Source organism: Magnolia sinica, chromosome 18 (genome assembly GCF_029962835.1).
Source record: "Magnolia sinica isolate HGM2019 chromosome 18, MsV1, whole genome shotgun sequence".
Lineage (NCBI taxonomy): Eukaryota > Viridiplantae > Streptophyta > Magnoliopsida > Magnoliales > Magnoliaceae > Magnolia > Magnolia sinica.
In genome coordinates, this window is record NC_080590.1 from 30,664,261 (window position 1) to 30,677,779 (window position 13,519).

The 13,519-nt window shown below is 40.4% G+C and overlaps 1 non-coding gene across 1 annotated transcript; it reads right to left on the reverse strand.

Annotated features, from left to right (window-relative positions):
* Positions 1 to 10,587: 10,587 nt before the first annotated feature.
* On the reverse strand, positions 10,588 to 10,694 carry LOC131234092 (small nucleolar RNA R71). The gene has a single exon (XR_009165505.1). It is a non-coding gene; the product is annotated as a small nucleolar RNA R71 (small nucleolar RNA).
* Between the last annotated feature and the right edge of the window lie 2,825 nt (positions 10,695 to 13,519).

Below are 13,519 nucleotides of genomic sequence, written 5' to 3' on the forward strand. Positions count from 1 at the left end.
ATACCTACCGCTGAAAACCTACTGTGGGCTACAGAAGTTTTGGATCAAGCTAATATTTTTTTCCCCTTCATCCAGGTCTACGTGACCTTATGAACTGGTTGGATGACATCACGATGAGCCATGGGACCATTGTCACCCCTGCTTCCTGTGGTGTGGCCCACTAGAGCCTTTGATCTACCTCATTTTTGGGCTCATGGCCTAAAATGATCTTTCTAAATGAAAGAACAGCTTAGATAAAAGATATATATCAAGGTGGGCCCCACATAGCTCCTGACAGGACCATCCATCTCTAGCTGGTCCTAGCGGGGGTACCTAGAGTTGGGCATCGAGTCCAGTGGACCGAGTTAGGGCTGACCCGACTTTATCTAGTTTTGAAATAGGCCTAACCCAAACTCAAATCGACTCGATACCAAGTCGAACGCAAGCATGCTTAAATCGATCTGAATTCGGGTTTGAACTGGACTAAACCAGACCGAGTCTGACCCAGTAAAAAGTATGAGTTGGCACTGATTTGAATCCGATTCAAATTGAGAGAGAGAGAGAGAGAGAGAGAGAGAGAGAGAGGGGAGGGTGGTGATCGAGGTGGGTGGTTGCTGGGATTAGAAGAGGAGGATAAGGGAGGAAGATAGAGTTTGGGATGGGGTTGGGTTTTTTTTTTTTTATATATATACTTGAAATCAAGTCGAGTCAGTTTTGGATCGAATTGAGTCTGATCGGATCGAGTTTCGGGTTGAGTTACTGGGTAACTTGAACTCGACTCGGTTTGAATACAGATAGGGAGAAACCTACTCGATTCGAATTGACTCACTCATTCGGTTTAGGTCGAGTCGAGTCCGAACTAGTCGGACGAGTCAAGTTAGGCGAGTCAAGTAGTCCTCTGCCCAAGCTCTAGGGGTACCCCTTAATCTGCGCCCAAACTAAGCCATCCAATCGGTAAGGCCCACCTAAAAATACTTCATAACAAAAAGCTGCACTAATTTATTACCTGATAAGTCGATTGGAGGACATTTATTGGATGGTTGGGATGAGAATAACTCAGGCTTCGAATTCAACAAACAACTGCATACCTATGGATCAGAGATCACAATATTGTTAAGCAAATCTGATTTTGAGCTGACTGACTGTTCAGTGGGTCCCACAATATAGTTGGTTTATACTGAGTAGATGAATGCCACATGCATAGATTCTAAGTGTGTGCGTATCAACTGGCACACAGCCAGATTATCCAATGACCAGCGTATGAACCAAAGGGTGCTGTTTAGCAGCTGATAATCCCAACATGTTACGATTATGTAAAATCCAATCTTTCCAATATATTAGATCCATCTTAGGATCACCTGGTATAAAACTCATGCTATGTTATTATCAGGTGGGCCACACCATAAATAGATGTGTAACCATTGATAAATAGCAAAATATAAGTCTCGATTACTCGATTAGTTGATATCGTAGTATTTTACCGATAACCCTCATGATAGGTCAGCCTATTGGACGGACTGGATTGCGTATACATATGAAAGGTTGGAAGTTATCCCTGGGTGAACCATACGTTGTGGTTCAACCAATTGGACAGAAAGGTTGTGATAGTTTATATCATTTTGAAAATGGTGTACACTAGGATGGAACATATGGAAGCGGATTATCTGGTGTACCTCACACCAGCTATATAGCTGCTGTAGGTACATGTCGTGCGAAGACGAGCACTGACACTCCTTGAGCTCCGAATTGTACCAACCGTTCAAAGGAGATCAAAGTTACATGGCCCGCACAGTGATGTATTTATTATATCTACACCGTTCATCTATTTTTAGAGATCATTTTAGAGGATTATCCAAAAATGAATCATATCCAAAGATCATCTGGACCACACCATAAATAGCAACGGAGATAATGATTTTCAACATCAAAAAATTTGTAGGGCCACCATAATGTTTATTTTACATCCAATATGTTCATAAGGTCACAAATACTTGAATGAAGAGGAAAAAAAATCATATTGATCCAAAACTGCTGTGACCCCAAAAAGTGTTTCAATGGTAGATGTTCAATCCCCCATTGGTTTTTTGCAGTATGGTCCACTTGATAGTTAGATCTGTCTTATTTTTCATCTCAAGTCTTAAGACGAGCTCGCCAAATGGATAAATGGTTTGGATATAACACATACCTTATGATCAGACCCATAGAACTTTCTGACATCAATACAGCACCTATATAGCTAGTGTGAAGTACACCAGCCAATCCGCTTCTAGAACATATCTCTAAAATCAGAAGCGGATTGGCTGGTATACCACACACACTAGGATACGGATTGCATACCACCCCCACCCGTCCCTAGCTCCGAATGGGCAGTTCTGTGGGCAGGCCCACCGTGATGTATCTGTACATCTAAACCTTCTATCCCTTTTCTCAGATTATTTTAAGGCATCAAAACAAAAATGAGGCAGATCCAACAATCAAATGGACCACACCACAGATGACTCTTGCATTTAATGCAACTGAGATTTCATGCTTTGTGCATTTTAATGCAACCAAGCTTATTATTTGGTGTGGTCTGCTTGATCTTTGGATCTGCCTCATTTTTGTTTTAATGCCTTAAAATAATTTGATAAAAGGGATAGACGGTTTGGATGTACAGATACATCATGGTGGACCCACCCACAGAACTGCTCGTTTAGAGCTAGGGATGGGCGGGGGTAGTACGCAATCCGCGTCCCACACACCACCGACCTCACTGATGTGTTGACGTCACCAAGTTTTGTGGGTCCCATCATGTGGTATGTGTTATATCCAAACCGTCCATCCATTTGGAGAGCTAGTTGTAAGGCTTGAGCTGAAAAATAAGATAGATCCAATGATCAAGTGGACCATACTGCAAAAAGTAGTGGGGATTGAATGTCTACCATTGAAACACGTTTGAGGGTCACAGACATTTTGGATCAGTGTGATTTTTTTTCCTCTTCATCTAGGTGTGTGTGACCTTATGAATAGATTTGATGGAAAATAAACCTTACGGTGGCCCTAAGAATGATTTAATGATGAGAATCATTGTCCCACTGCTATTTGTGGTGTGGTCCACTTAAGCTTTAGATATGACTCATTTTTGGTATCATGCTCAAAAATGCTCACCAAAAGTATTAACAATGTGGATATAATAAATACATCATCATGGGGCCATGTAACTTTGATCTCCTTTGTGCTCTACCCACATCAGCCAGGTTGGTGGTGTATGGTACACCAGCCATTCTGCTTCCTCTAAAATCATATTGTTAGAGCAATCCTAACGACTCATTTATGGGGATCAAATCAATATTTAAAAGTAAAATAATGAGTGGTCTCAAGTCCAAGGGTAAAATCAGATGGTTTCTTTGGTCTTATCAATACAATTTTGGATTATGCTCAATTCACAATTGGGCCGACGATTTGGATGGTTTAGATTACTGTGCAGTCACGCATGTGCACTGTTGAAGAGCCACCACCACTTTGAAATGGTGGTTAGCTATAATGAGAGTCAACCTTTAAAACAAAATAATTGAAGTTTTTGGTCCAAAATAGCTTCATAGCATGAGCCCATCCTTTCCAAACTTAAGAATTTTAGCCCTGAAATAAATTTTTTTCATTCCTAGGAGGATGAAAATGGCCCATGCCACAACTGTCCCTCTATAACGGGCTCTCGTCTTGAATGAGTAAATGCTTTTTTTAATAGACGCGAGCCTCACCAAAAATTGAATTTCGTCTCACCCCTTGGTCAATCTGATTTGTTCATTTTAATCGAATAACATGAACCCAAATGAGGGTTTTTTCTATTTTCTGTTTGAAGTTCCCTATGGCCTCATAATTATATTAACATTGTGCGTTAATTCTAAACCGTTGTCTTTAGTGTGGTACTTCTGTGATGAGTTTTTCTCTTAAACGCAGGCTGATGGCATGAAATTAAAACCCCTTAAATGTGGAATGAATGGATTTATGTCAAGACAACCCTAGTGGGCCCCACATATGATGTGGATGGGTTCAAAATGAGGGGGGCCCTTGCCGGACGAGGCCATTTGGCCATTTCTATTTTTTTTTAAATTTTTTCTCACTTCCTAGGACCATATGAAGCCAAAGCTTCTTTAATGGTTAGTAGTTATACTACCGAAGTCCACACTCTCCGGACACCAACCAAAAACTTCAATTAAACTCTAATGAAGTTCAGACCACTCTCCGATGGGAAAAGGGTTTTTTAAGTTTTCGGTCACAATCTCTGAAGTGGAATTTATAGTGAGCATATGTAAGTTTTTTTTTTGTGTTTCTTTGTTTTGCATTTGTCAGTTGGCATGAATGGTGAGACTTTATAAAAGAGAAAATGGTGTGGTGGGAGTTTGTGAAAAGGAGGAGGGTGTGGTGATTCCTTTATAGATGTTGTAGGTTTTTCTTATTGTATGAATGGTAGGAGTTTGTAAAAAGAATGAGGGTTGGGGGTCCTTTTTTTATTGTATGAATGGTGAGATCACATGGATTGTGAATATTCACTATGGACTATTGATATTCACTATGAACCGCTGATATTAATAGTGGACCGCTGATATTCACTATGGATTGTAGATAATATCAGCGGGCCACTGTTATTATCTGCGGTCCATAGTAAATATAAGAGGAATTCACAATGGATTATCAATATTAATAGAGAACCGCTGAAATTCACTATGGATCGCAGATAATATCAACGGGCCACTATTAATATCTGTGGTCCACAGTGAATGTCGATGGCATTCATTGTGGTTCACTGATATTAACATAGGACTGTTGATATTCATTGTGGATCGCAGATAATATCAGAGGCCCACTCTTTATATCCATGGTCAATAGTGAATATCAATGGAATTCATTGTGAAACACCGATATTAACATAGGACCGCTGATATTCACTGTTAAACGTAGATAATATCAGCAATCCCGTGTTAATATCCGTGGTCCATAGTGAATATCAACGGTCATCCATCAATATCAGCAATTCATAGTGAATATTAGCCATCCTCTGTCAATATAAGCGGTCATTTGTAAATATGATTATTTTTTAATCTAATACTTTATCTTTCATATATTACAGAATCTTTTTGTAATGTGAGGAAACATATCCCTTACCTAGAGTACCACAATGTGAATGTATCTTCAAAGTGCTCGTTTGTATTTATTAGTGTTGTGAATGAGGATTTCAACAACTCCCTTACCAGGATGGAGATGTTTAGGAAAAGTCAGTTTGGATATCTTCTTAATATTAATGAAGGAGAATGGATAACAAATGTACCTTTAATGCATTGCCTAATGCAGAGTCACATGGATAACCTATGCTTTTACTTCCATGGCACTATTCTTAGGTTTAGAGAGGTGGACTTTGAATTGGTCATGGGTCTAAAGTGGGGAATACTAGAAATATCGAATTAGACTGGCAATATATCATCAAAGAAAAGGAGAAAGAGTATTAGGGATCACTTTTTCAAGAATAAATACCATATTTTAAAGAACGATTTGCTCAAAGCATTTAAAAATCTCCGAGGGACTAACCATCACAGGGATGCTGTGAAACTGGCCATGATGATGTGCAGAGATCATTTGCTTATTGGATTGCCCTTAAAGAGCACGTATATAAATGATTATTTAAATTTAGTTAATAATCACGTGGGGGAGTGTGGCATATAATATATTAAAAGAAGAAGTGAATGTTGTAATTAAGAAATAAATACCAGACTCCTACGACTTTTGTGGATGCCCATATACCTCATAGGTAAATAACTTTTTTCTTGAGTTTTTATAAACTATTATACCAATATTATTTACCATATTTTAATATTTCTTGTTTCCCTTATTCAATAAGTTTAGGGATATGAGGTTTTTCCTGCTGTATGCAACCTGAATGAATTTTTCATCAGACATAGTTCGATCAGAATTCCTTCAATTCTGAATTGGAAGCGAATTATAGTGGAAAAATACAAGCATATGTCCAAAATTTATAGGAATGTGAGAATAAATTTAATTATTATCTTAAACTTGATTTGTTCATTTTGTATTATCATGATCAGTGTTTCTAACATTACATACATATTATTGCAGCTTAATTAGCGGCGAACTCATCCCCATGATGGATGATGCAAAAACCATAATTGTTCAACAAATTCTAAGATTTACTTATGGGAGAAAAGAAAGAAGGATGAAGGAGAAGATGGATTCTGTAAAGGAGATACAAACAGAAGATTTGGAGAAGAAAAGGGTGTTGAAAGAGATGGGAAGTAAAAGGAAGATGGATGCTGAGATGAATACGGAGGGAGAGAGTACTGCAAAAAAAAAAGAAGACTGAGGACAAAGAGATCCTCTCAAGTAAAATGAGAGAGACAGGAGAGGAGAGCGGGAGAAGATAGATGGATTATGAGAGTCAGCTGAGAAGAATGAATATATGTATGAAGAGGTTATCTGAAAGAGTTACTATATTTGAAACAAAGAATAAGAGACTGTGTGACCAAATGAACTTTTTACGGGTCAAGGTGGAGACGTTGAATGTATATAAATTTTCAATTGTTATATTTTGCATGTCTGGTTTACTACGAACTAACAATATATGTGATTCTCTTTTAGGGTACGCATCCCACGACAGCAAAGGCTGAGGCCAATGACATGGATGAGGGAGGGGAGGATGACGCCAGTGATACAGACGAAGCTAGGCCCCACTCCCCCCCTCGCGAGTAAGGGCCACGACGGGTGGTTGTTGAGAGTCAAATATTGTGTATCAGACCCAGTTATTGCATAGATTTACAAGCATGATACCGCTTAATGGCCTGATTAATCGTGTTTGTAATGCAGAGTGTATGTACGAGCCTGGACCGAAAAGGGTGCTTAAAGTATGGACTTAACGCTCTGAAGTCACCAAGGCAAGTGACGGACTCCAGGGGACCAAGATCAACGGAATTACACGCCAGGGATCTGCGAAAATTGAGAAATTAAAGACTCAAGTGGCCTGAAAAGTGTCCAGAGTGCAAGAACACAGGGTTCCCACCATCCGTTCAGCTCCAAAATTCATACATCGCCTGAGGACCATAAATTAACCGTACACATCGAATTTCATCCGTTCAATCCCTATGCAAGTGTCCCAACGGACAGATCAGCCCATAAACCCTTGATTTGAGGCCCACCTGAGCTCCGGATACGTTTCAATTTCGGACTCAACATCCTAAATTAGATGGGGGAAAGGATGGATGGTACGGATTTCTTGAGAACATCATAGTGGACCGCACCTGCACTTGAGCGTGCACAGTGCTTAGGTGCGCTGGATGATCACCGGACAGTCAGCCCGGTCAAAGACGGGCTGACTCGTCTCCTTCTCGTAATACAACAGCGGACGGACGCTGCTCATCCGTTTTTCAGTAATACGGCCCACTCATCATAGGGCTCGATGATCCGAACTGTTCACCGGTCTTAGGATACGGCCAAGACCAACCCCTAGCTGTCCGTCTGATCTCATGCATAAACATATGCGTAGATCGCTGTTTAAAAGCAGGATGGACGGCTGGGCTACAATCTCATGAGACAGCACAGTTTGGATCGGAAACCGAGCAATCTCAGACGGTTTTTCGTCCTGAAAACAATGGACGGAGTGAATTTTCCACTTGACTTCAAGAAAGGTGCGAACGTGATTTCGCAGCAGGACTGACGGTTGATCGTTGTGGGCCACCATCAGGGTTCATCAGTCGGATCTAGACCGTTCATCAGACGCCCATGCTCCCTATAAACAGTGCCTAGGTGATAGAATTTCAGATGGCAGAGGAGAACGATTTCCAATCGTCCAAACGGCAGACAGACGGTGGAATGGAATCGTTCATGGTCATGAATAAGCTGATCCAAAAAATGGTCAGGTCTGACCTATTTTTCGTGACTAAGCCAATGGACGAGTTAGATTTCTTCTCTGATGCCGATCAGGTGCTACACCAAGCATCAGCGCAAGAGTCCTGCGCGCGGCCGAGAAAAAACGGCCGCTGTTGGCTGATTGTGTGATTCTGATAAGCTTCAGACCAGTAATTCAGACCGTTCATCTGAAAGCTACCTAAAAACTGTCCATAGGGACGATTTCTTTTTACAAAAACTGGGCCCAATGCAGATCAGATGCATTATTTTTTCTTCCCTGCTGCGTAAACCTTCTGCATGGAGTGCGGAACCTCACGACCGATCTTCCCCAGCTTCCGCAGCCTAGTACTTTAAGGACTCAACAGCAGTTCCGGGGGGGGGGGGGGGCGTTTGGTCTTTAAAAGGGAGCTTGGCCAACGTGAAACGAGAGAACAACGGGAAGGAACAGGGGGCAGCTACGGCTTGAACGTGTGGAGGTGTTCGTTTTGGAGGATTGAAGGAAGAAAGGAAGAAACGTGAAGACGGAGTTTTTTTGGCAGGGACGTGAACGGGAGCGCTGAAGAACGGCTGCTGGACCATGAGAGAGGGAGAAAGCCAATAAGTTGTCTTCTTCTCTTCTTCTCTTTTTCATTTTCTTTTTCTTTCTATTTGTTTTGGGTTTAGGCCAATCATGTGTGGCTAAACCTCTTAGCTAGGGCTAAGAGGTGAAGCCTGTAGCGAGATGGGAGATACTGTTTCATGCGTTTAAGTTAAAATTTCTGAACTGAACTTGGTTTTAAGTTGATTGTTAAAGGAATATTCTTTTCAGTCTTTAATGGTCTGTTGTGACTGAAATTACAATGGGTTTGCAATGGCTTTGAATATTCCCTTTTCCTCTTTTTTTTGTGTTTATGAAGTCGGGAAGCCCTGTTGTTCATCATTGTTCCATGGGCATGGTAGGATGACAGTACCCTTCCTGATCTTCATACATTGTTGATTGGTCGGTAATTAGTTTAATCCTGTTGTTTGCTTTGTCTCCTGGGCATGGTTAGATGATAGAATCCATTCTAATTCATATACCTTTCATCTCTTGAAAACCAGATCAAGTAAGTTCAGTTTGAATTCCATAATCCTTGATGCAGGCATAAGATCTCCCTGATCTCTACAAGTGGATCCTCTGAATCCCTAGTTTCCTTCCTCTAAATTCCTTAAAGTTTTAGATAATTATTTCTTAAAATTTATTTGGTTTAGATCACATCTTAGTTTAGTTCTATTTCTACCTAGTTTCAGGAAACGTACAGGTATCAGTCCCTGTGGATTCGACCTCGGTCTTACCGAGTTTATTACTACATCACAACCCTATACTTGGGGAGTAAACAAGTTTTTGGCGCCGTTGCCGGGGACTGACGGTTACGATTTTTCTGAAATTAATTAGTTTTAGAATTAGGTTCGGATTAAGATTTTACTTACTTTAGGATAAAAGTTTTTATTTTATTTTATTCTATTGTTTTTTGAACTTAACCTGTTTTCCTGTTTTGTAGGATCTTGACATAAGTTCTTAAATTGGTAATTCCTTCCTAATTTCTCTACTTTTTCTGTTTTTTTTTTTTTTTTTTTTTTAAGGTTTAAATCTTAGAAATTTTCTAACTCTAGTATTTGTCTTTTTATAGGAAATAGTTTATTTTTAGAAATTTTCCTATTTTGTTTTTAGAACTAGGTTAGTTATTTCCCTTTTTAGGAATTTACTTTCTAATTTGATTTTTGGTAACTTTCTAATTTTAACTCCTTTAGAATCTAATTTTGGTTCCTCATTTATTTTTAGAATTTTTGTTTAGAAATTAACCTTCCTATTTTGTAGGCCTTTAAAATAGAAATTTCTAACTCGGTAAGCTCCTCCTCTACTTCCTATTTTTTAATTCTCTTTTAGTAATTTACTTTCTAGGTTAGGACTTTCCTAATTTATTTTAGAAGTTTTCACTTTCTTTTAGAAATTAGTTTATTACTACCTTTATTTTAAAGAATTGTTCCTCTTCTTTTAGAATCTAACTTATTTTGTTTTTATTTTGCAGGTCCTTAACTTAGGGGCTTCAATTTGGTAATTTCTTTCCAACTCTCCCTCTCTTTCTTTTTAGATTTTCTTTTCCTTTCTTAGGATTAGACTTTGAATTTGATTGAGGGCTGCGAGTGTTTCATGCCCATGACAACACTCGACGTCTCTTGACTGAAGGAGGATTGGTTGAGGGGTTGGCTATCCATCGCAAGACTAGACACCGCTCGAAATCCCCTGAGTTAACTGAAGTTATGGCTGAAGACCAACCTCCTCTACTTCCACCAAGGGTGGAGGATACCCAAGATGAGAATGAGGTGCAACAGGCACCCTCGCCTTGTACTCTACGAGATTATCTACAACTGGTGGGAGTGAGTACGCCCTCATGCATGATTTTTTCTGAAAACACAGGATAAATGGACATCAAGCCAGGAGTTATCCAACTCCTTCCCAAATTCCATGGACTTGAATCAGAGAGTCCATATTTACATTTGAAAGAGTTCGATGAGATTATAGCTACATTATGTTTTCCTAATGTATCTGAGGATACAATTAGGCTGAAACTCTTTCCTTTTTCCTTAAAAGAGAAAGCTAAGACGTGGTTACATTCACTGCGTCCTAGATCCATTGGCACGTGGAACGACATGCAGAGGGAATTCATAAAAAAATTCTTCCCACATCATAAAACGATTACCCTTAGAAAAGCGATCATGAACTTTGCCCAAAAGGAAGATGAAACATTTTTCCAATGTTGGGAAAGGTTCAAAGATTTGGTCAGTTCTTGCCCACAACACGGATTTGAAATGTGGCGCATTACAAATTTTTTCTATGATGGACTGACATCTTCCATGCTCCAAATGGTCGAGACAATGTGTAATGGAGAGTTCATTAATAAAGATGTCGACGAGGTATGGGACTACCTCGACAGTTTGGCTAAAAAAACACAATCTTGGGACTATTACCCAAAGTCGAACACCACGTCTAGGCCGACTCAATTAAAGGAGAAAGGTGGATTATATCTCTTGAAAGAAGAGGATGATCTCAAGTGTAAAGTGACTACGCTCATAAGGAAAGTTGAGGCCATGGAAGGAAAGAAGGATAAGGTTAATGAAATTGTTTGCGGCATCTGTGATTGCAACATTCACACAACTGAAAACTGTCCTACAATACCTGCCTTTCAAGGAGTGTTGAATGAACAAGCCAATGCCGTAAATAATTATCAAAGACCTTTTACTGGACCTAACTCCAATACATACAACCCTGGCTGAAAAAATCATCCAAACTTTAGTTGGAAGAATGGACAGACGGCTACTCCTCCAGGTTTCTTCAATCAAAATCCAAATCAAGTGAAACCTCAAGAGGAACCGGTTCAAAATCCCATACAAGAGCTGGCTCAGGCAATGCGGGGAATTACAGATTTTATGCAAAAGATAGATTCTCGTATGACGGTTATAGAAAAGGGGATGCTTCCTGCACAACCTCTCCTCAATCCTAAACCGCAGTACGAGATTAATGATCCCAGCTCTTCAAATCAGATGGGGCATGCTAAATCCATCACCACTCTTAGGAGTGGGAAGATCATTGATAAAACTCTTCCGGTTAGGCCCGAAAAGCCTCAAGAACCAGAAGAGAACAACAATGATGGATCCAGTGATGCCCCACAAAAAGTAGAACCGGAACTTCTAGAGAAGCCAGTTGCTCCATTCCCCCAACGGTTGGTTTCACCAAAACCTCTCTCTAACTCTCAGGATATCCTAGAGGTGTTGAAACAAGTGAAAGTCAACATTTCTCTACTTGATGTCGTTAAACAGATACCTTCATATGCCAAATTCATGAAAGACTTACGCACGACCAAACGACGGAAAATTATTCAAAAGAAAATCTTCTTGACTGAGAAAGTGAGTGCCATCCTGAAGCAAGACGTGCCATAGAAATTCAAGGATCCCGGTAGCCCAACCATATCATGTGTAATCGGGAACCATCGAATTGATCACGCACTTCTTGACTTATGAGCGAGCGTCAATCTGATTCCCTACTCGGTATACAAACAGTTAGGTTTGGGTGAATTAAAACCCACCCTAACCACACTACAACTTGCTGATCGCTCTGTTCGTGTACCAAGAGGGATAATTGAGGATGTGTTAGTCCAGGTCGATAGATTTTACTACCCTGTAGACTTTATCATCCTGGACACCGAACCCATCAATAACATGAGCACTCAGATTCCCGTCATTCTTGATCGCCCATTCCTTGCCACGTCAAATGCAATTATCAATTGCAGGAATAGTGTCATGACTATGTCTTTTGAAAATTTGACATTGGAGTCAAACATTTTTTTCAATAACGGCAGCAACTCAGAGGATGATGACAATTTTCACGACATTAACATGATTGACTCTTTCGTGGAAGATACGACACCGCTGACCTTATCCTCCGACCATCTGGAGACGTGCCTGGCCCACTCCCATGATTTTGATGATGACATGATTAGGGAGACGTGTGCCTTGCTTGATACTGCACCGGTACTTGAAGTTAACCGGTGGAGGCCACAATTTGAAGAATTACCACAAACCGATGTAGTGCCTCTACCGTCTAACCTCAAACCACCGAAGCTTGACCTAAAACCTTTGCCCTCTGATTTGAAATATGCCTATTTAGGTCAAGATGAGACATACCCGGTGGTGATCTTTGCCCACCTGGAGAAAGAACAGGAGAGTATGCTCATATCTACTCTCATTGAGCATAAAGGAGCCCTGGGATGGACGATAGCGGACCTCAAGGGAATCGATCCCTCGATTTGTACTCACCGCATATATCTTGAGGATAATGCAAAAACCGCTCGGCAACCACAACGTAGACTAAATCCAAACATGAAGGAAGTGGTTAAGGCCGAGGTTCTTAAACTATTGGACGTGGGTATTATATACCCTATATCTGATAGTCAATGGGTGAGTCCAACTCAAGTGGTCCCTAAGAAGTCCGGAATCACCATCGTAGCCAATGCTAATAATGAACTCGTGCCAACTAGAGTCACTACTGGTTGGAGAATGTTCATTGACTACAGGAAGTTGAATACCGTCACGAGGAAAGACCACTTTCCTTTACCATTCATTGATCAGATCCTGGAAAGGTTAGCTGGTCATTCCTATTACAGTTTTCTTGACGGGTATTCGGGCTACAACCAGATAGAGATAGCCCCTGAAGACCAGGAAAAGACCACATTTACATGTCCCTACGGCACCTTTGCTTATCGAAGGATGTCATTCGGACTATGTAATGCCCCTGCCACCTTTCAGCGATGTATGCTTAGTATCTTTTCTGATATGGTGGGGCAATATCTAGAGGTCTTCATGGATGATTTCTCTGTTTACGGTCCATCTTTCAGCAAGTGCTTGGAAAGTCTTAAATGTGTGCTGAAAAGATGTGAAGAAAAGAACTTGGTACTTAATTGGGAGAAGTGTCATTTCATTGTTCAGAAGGGAATTGTCCTTGGGCATATCATCTCGTCCAAGGGAATCGAGGTAGATAAGGCAAAAATCGATCTTATCTCTAACCTACCTCCACCCAAGAACATCAGAGACGTGCGATCCTTCTTAGGACACGCAGGATTTTACAGGCGATTCA